Raw genomic sequence first — 6,971 nt, 5'->3', positions numbered from 1 at the left:
CCCTCCCTCGGGGGCTAGAAGGGGGAACCCCCTCTGCGTCAAAATTTTCCTCGGAAAAAGTCTTTCTGTCAGAACGTCTTTCGCGCTTTTCGACTACTTCGATAGTGGGATCCTGAAAACGACGGAGTACACGTAAGCGGCAAGGCCGACCGAGCCGAGGGACTCCTACGCCTCCAGGATACGGATACCTCACTCATCACCTTCTGCGATAAGTAACTCACGCTCGGATAAGCGATTCCGCTGACCGAACAAGTCTTAATGCTCGAAAACTTTTCTGCCGAAACGATTTTTCGTGCCTTCTCGACTATATAGATAACAGAATCATGCAGACGAGTAAGAGTACACATAAGCGGCAAGGTCGACCGAGTCGAGGAACTCCTACGCCTCCGGGATACGGATACCTCACTCATCACCTTCCGTGAAAAGTAACTCTCGCTCGGATGAGCGATTCTGCTACCGACAAACAAGTCCTGATACTCGAAACAAGGGGAAAAGAAACACAACTTTACAACATGACGATGATATGTTTGGGCCTTGGCGGTCGCAAAAAACATACGCACACTACAGATAAACTGTTCGTGCAGGTTCAGACATCAGTGAGGGGAGCAGCAGCATCCTCGGCATCGACTCCACCTTCGGCGGAATCCGACCCGGCCTCGGACAGCAACACGGTCGGAGGATCTCCACCTCGAAGGAAGATGTCAACACTGCGCCTGAGCCATCGCCGCCAGGATCTCCTCCAGGAACCTGGCCCGAGTAGACGGCTGGACCGGCCGCTCCGTAGCCTCAGCCAGCTGTCCCCCGAGGACGCCAGCCCGGCTCATGGCCTCGGCAGCCCGACTCCAGGGTTGGTTTCGCCAGTGGATGACCCGGCCAGGCTCCGGTCGATGAAGCTTCTTTTCGAGCCAACTCCGCCTCTATCCACACTCACACCGCTGCCTCTGGCTCTGGCTCATCGCAGAGCGGCCGAGGGTTCTCTTTAACTGAGCAAGAGAAGCCTTGAGTGGCAAGGCCGACCGAGCCGAGGGACTCCTACGCCTCCGGGATACGGATACCTCACTGGTCACCTTCCGTGCAGGGCAAGTCACACTTGGTTAAGCGGTCCAGCTAGCCGACAGGCGAGACTTGGTGCTCGAAATGAGGAAGAAACACGATATTGCACCAAAAATACCCAGATGTTCAGGCCCCGACAGCCGCAATGAATAGACACCGTCACTCAAGGTGCCATTACAAATGGAACTCCGGTTCCACTCCCGCAGGTACGAACAACCCCCCACATTGGAGGGCCTGCGGGATGACAAATTCTAGGTGGCTCGCCGCCGCCCACTCCTGCAGAAGCGACAACGACCTCCGCTCCGGGCGGCCAAACAACAACAGCGATGACCTCGGGGCAGACGCTGCCGCGACAAGGCCCTTGCCCACGTCCCCACTCGAGGGGCGAGGACAAGCTATCAAAGCCAAAGAGCCGGAGGTCGGTCCGTAGATGGCACCGACGATCTCGTCGGCGACGAAGACTTCTCCAGCTGCCACCACCTCAGCACCGACGACAGCAGCCACCTGCCCACCGGCAGATCCCCACTCAAGTCCTCCCGGACGGGCGAGCACCAGCCGTCGCACGGAGGCGTCATGCCGGAGCAAGGGCAGGACAGCCCAAGAACACGAACGCCGCCCTAGCAGCGAGCGACGTCTTGGGTAGTCCCCCGATGCGCGCGGTGCAACAGCCGCCCGTACGGTGGGCAGATGGCCACACTCCGCCCAGCGGTGGGAGGTGGCACCGAAAGCTGTGCTAGAGCCAGCTGAGCCAGCGAACCAGGCATGTTGGAGCTGACGACGCTTGCGACCGACCGGCCCCGCGTTGTCGAAGTCCGTCCCCTCCGCTAGGCCGGTGAGCGCCCTGTCCCCTGATTGCTGAAGGAGGAGGTGGCCCACTGGCCCGTACGGGAGGTAGAGCTCCGGCTCAGCTCGCCCTCCGCCCCAGCAAGGATGATGGAGATCCTTGAAGCTGAGGGCGGGGCAGAGGCTGCAGCCCGGCTTGCTTCTCCCCACCATCGAACTGGTGGTCACCGTCTCGGGTGACCATTGGTGAGGGGATGCAGCTGGGCTTCCTAATGAAAATCCTTGAAGCCGAACGATGGCTGAAAGGTACCAACCTCCACGAGGTTGTGCTCCTCCCACAACGAGACGAAGACAACGCGGGCGCTCCCCATCCGGGGGCTCAGAAGGCGGAAGGGCGCGATGCATGAGGAAAGTGCGAAGGCATGGCTACCACCCAGGAGGTCGATCCCTTTTTAAAGGCGACTCACCCCACTCGCGTCCTCAGGCGTCGCGGACTAAGTCTTCACCAACGTGCTCAAAGGTCCTCCCCCTACGACACGGGGGATGGGTCCCACGCGTCGTGCAAGCTGGCCAGGACAGGAGAAGCCAAACCGTCGCGTGCGGAGCATGTAACCACCCAGCGGTTACAAGCACTCCTCCACCTTTGCCTAACCCAGTGGGTGAAAGGGCGGACCACCATGCAGGCGGCATGCAACTGCACCACGGGGATGCACCCTTTCGACTTCAACGCACCCAGCATGGAGGCCCAGGCCCACACGTCATGTAACCGGCGCGCCGGTTACTACGTGCGAAAAACTGCACCACCACTTACGCCAATACTGCGCCTTCTCGACTGCGGAACCGGTGCCGCGACTCAAGGCAACCCTGCGCATAGCCCAACAGTGCCAACCAGGCGCATTGGTCACGGATCAGTCAGCCACGGGAGAAGGCACGACGATCGATATGGCCAAAAGTGGGCCGACAGTAATGGCGGCAGCAGGCGAGCGGAAGCGGCGGTCAAATCGTCTGCAGGCTCACGTCCCCTCCTGGGGCAGCAAGAGAGCCCTCTCCCACGGCGTGAAGACGACGCGCCCGTGTTCCGTTCCTCGAACGGCTCGCGCAACGGCTGCCCCATGAACCACTCATCCCGTCGCATTAACTTCGCGCCAGGGCAGGCGACACCTTTGGCAGGTGAAGCGAGCGACGCTTCACCTCCGCTATAATGACCGCGTCAAAAAAGGTGCGCCACATCGTTCAATTTCGTATCCTTTTCCTCTTCCTCTTTCTCTCTCTTGCTACAGGGATCGGGAAAGGGGATACTCCGAAAGGGATCCTTCTCTGCGAAGGAAGCGGGCCCCGAGCCCTCCTACTGATCAGGGGTTCGAAGGCTGGCCCCTCGGAAGGGTTCGACACCCGCCTCAGAGCACTCGGGCTCCACGCCCACTACTGGTCAGGGGTTCGAAGGTTGGCCCCTCGGAAGGGTTCAACAGCCGCCTCAGGCCACTCGAGCTCCGCGCCCACTACTGATCAGGGGTTCGAAGGCTGGCCCCCCGAAGGGTTCGACAGCCACCTCAGAACACGCAGAGCGAGGGATGACTCTGGGTACGTCCGATACATGGCCGAGGCTCGGGCTATGCTCCCAAGGTACCCTAGGACATTTCCGAGACCAACAGGAGTGATTATGTTATGGAATCCCATCAGAGGGAGGCATCGAGCCCTCGGACCCTATCAAACGGGACCGGGTCCGGCAAATCACCTGCAGGTACTTTTGGAGCACGCCTCTGGGCCACTAGCCGACCCTTATCGAATGGGGCACGGGCGTTCACTCGGATCACCCGTTAGCAACTCACTGGAGACACCATGTTCGGCGCCCTCCAAGGGCAACATGGCGCTTCCCCCCTCCTCCTTGCGGAAAGGCGACGAAGGGGCGTATGATAAAAGCCGAGTCAGTCCTTGACCGTCCTCTTGCTCTGTGCAGAGGCTCGGGGGCTGCTCTCGCAAACCCGGCTCTGGCCAAACCGTTGACAGCGTCAACATACCAGCCTGAGAACTCGGAACCTGACCATGCACCCGGGTTACGATCAGATCGCATGAGGGAACAACCAGACTGGCCTAGGAGTCACGAAAGACACTAAGACCTCGGAGGAGTCAAACCACTCCTCCGAGGCCTCGGGGGCTACACCCGGCAGGTGCGCTCGCGCGCACCCACAAAGTATAACCGAGGAAAGACCGGTCCCCTCGACCTCGGAAGACGGTCTCCGCCTCGCCCGACCCCAGGGCTTGGACTCAACCTCGACCTTGGAAGACGGTCTCTGCCTCGCCCGACCCCAGGGCTCGGACTTAACCTCGACCTCGGAAGACAGTCTCCGCCTCGCCCGACCCCAGGGCTCGGACTCAGCCTCGACCTCGGAGGAGTCACCGCCTCGCCCGACCTCGGGCTTGGACCAACCACGCCGTAGGGGGGTACATCATTACCCTACCCCTAGCTAGCTCAGGCTACGGGGAACAAGACCAGCGTCCCATCTGGCTCGCCCCGGTAAACAAGTAATGATGGCACCCCGCGTGCTCCATGACGACGGCGGTTCTCAGCCCCTTACGGAAGCAAGGAGACGTCAGCAAGGACCCGACAACCCCGACAGCTATACTTCTACAGGGTTTAAGCGCTCCTCCGACGGCCACGACATCACATGAACATGGCACCAACACCTCTCCAACAGCCACATCAGCATGTACATAGGGCTCTGGCTCCTCTCTGCTAGACATGTTAGCACATTGCTACACCCCCCATTGTACACCTAGGCCCTCTCCTTACGTCTATAAAAGGAAGGTCCAGGGCCCTCGTACGAAAAGGTGGCCGCGCGGGAGAACGGTCTGACGAACAGGCTCTCACTCTCTCCCTTGCGAACGCTTGTAACCCCCTACTTCAAGCGCATCCGCCCTGGGCGCCGGACAACACGAGCCGCGGTTCCCCTTATTGTTCCCCCTTGTGTTCTGTCTCGCGCCGACCCATCTGGGCTAGGACACGCAGCGACAATTTACTCGTCGGTCCAGGGACCCCCCGGGGTCGAAACGCCGACACCGGTCATTTCATTGCTAAATATCCATTATCAAGTGATAGTGACAGGGGCAACGACAAGAAGGGAAGAATGAAGGAGAAGAAAAAGTACTACAAGAAGAAGGGCGGCGATGCCCATGTATGCCAGGAGTGGGACTCCGATGAGAGCTCCACCGACTCCTCCTCCGACGAGGACGCCACAAACATCGCCGTCAACAAGGGTCTCCTCTTCCCCAACGTCGGCCACAAGTGCCTCATGGAAAAGGACGGCAAAAAGAAGAAGGTAAAATCTAGAGCTTCCACTAAATATGCAACATCTAGTGATGAGGCTAGCTCTAGTGATGATGAGGATGATTTGCTTACACTTTTTGCCAACCTTAACATGCAACAAAAGGAGAAATTGAATGAATTAATTAGTGCTATTCATGAGAAGGATGAACTCTTGAATAGCCAAGAGGACTTCCTTATTAAATAAAACAAGAAGCATGTTAAAGTTAAAAATGCTTATGTCCAGGAAGTAGAAAAATGTGAAAATTTATCTAGTGAGCTTAGCATTTGTCATGACACTATTTCCAACCTTAGAAATGAGAATGCTAAATTAATTGCTAAGGTTGAGAAGTTAAATGTTTGTGATGATTCTCTTGTCAACCTCAAAAATGATAATGCTAATTTGATTTCTAAAATTGACAAGTTGAATGAATCACTTTCTAGCCTTAAGATTGGAAATGATAATTTAATTGCTAAGGCTAAAGATTTAAATGTTTGCAATGTCTCTATTTCCAATCTTAGAAATGAGAATGCCATTTTACATGCTAAGATTGATGAATTAAATGCTTGCAAATCCTCTACATCTAGTGTTGATCATGTTACTATTTGTACTAGATGTAGAGACATTAATGTTGATGCTATTCATGATCACCTAGCTTTAATTAAACAACAAAATGATCACATAGCTCAACTTAGTGCTAAAATTAATGAGCATGACTTAAAAAATGGAAAATTTAAATTTGCTAGAAGTATGCTCTATAGTGGGAGACGCCCAAGCATTAAGGATGGCATTGGCTTCCAACAGGGAGACAATGTCAACACCCCTAAAAGATTGTCTAATTTTGTTAAGGGTAAGGCTCCCATGGCTCAGGATAACGAGGCTATATTTTATATCCTGCTAGTTATCCCGAGCACAAAATTAGGAGAATTCATACTAGGAAACCTCATAATGTTTCACATCATGCTTTTATGTATAAAAATGAGGCTTCTAGCTCTAGGCAATCAACCCATGTTAAATTTCCTAAAAAGAAATCTCCTATTGCATCAAATAAACCTAATGTTTCATTTAAAACTTTTGATGCTTCTTATGTGCTCACTAACAAATCAGGCAAAGTAGTTGCCAAATATGTTGGGGGCAAACACAAGGGGTCAAAGACTTGTGTTTGGGTACCCAAGGTGCTTGTTTCTAATGTCAAAGGACCTAAGACCGTTTGGGTACCTAAGAACAAGGCCTAAACTTGTTTTGTAGGTTTATGCATCCGGGGGCTCAAGTTGGATCTGTTGGGGGTATGCTTCGTAGCCGAAGATCCTAAAGAAATGAACACCTTCGGCAGATTCTCTCCAAAGCAGCGCCGAAGCTATCGACTATGAAGCTTCGGCATAGTGACATGTCTCCAGACGAAGGGGTGAACCGACTTAAAGATGAAATGACTTAAAGATCCATGATATTCTGTGTCATTATTGTAGTTCATTGTAAAGGGTATAAATGTAATTATATACAGGCTGTGAACTGTGCCTATAAATAGGTGAACAGTACCCCTGTACTGTTCACGTGCTCTCCTGTAATCACGCATTGAGCATTTGTCTCTGCTTTACGCTGGTATTTTTGCTTTCCTTCGAGCCGAAGGTACATTTGTAATTCGTTATCATTTTTACAATAATGAAATGGAAATAAGTTAATAATAATAATCATGTGTTTGAATTATTTTACATATTTATTACCCTTCCTCATTATTTGTCGTGTTTATGAAGGTATAACCTTCATAACCTTCGTCCGGAATCCATCATATCCTAAGGGAAATAATGTTTCGAAGGACGAAGGACTTTAACATTT

The sequence above is a fragment of the Zea mays genome, chromosome 6 (genome assembly GCF_902167145.1).
Source record: "Zea mays cultivar B73 chromosome 6, Zm-B73-REFERENCE-NAM-5.0, whole genome shotgun sequence".
In the NCBI taxonomy this organism is placed as follows: domain Eukaryota; kingdom Viridiplantae; phylum Streptophyta; class Magnoliopsida; order Poales; family Poaceae; genus Zea; species Zea mays.
This window is presented reverse-complemented; position numbering follows the sequence as displayed.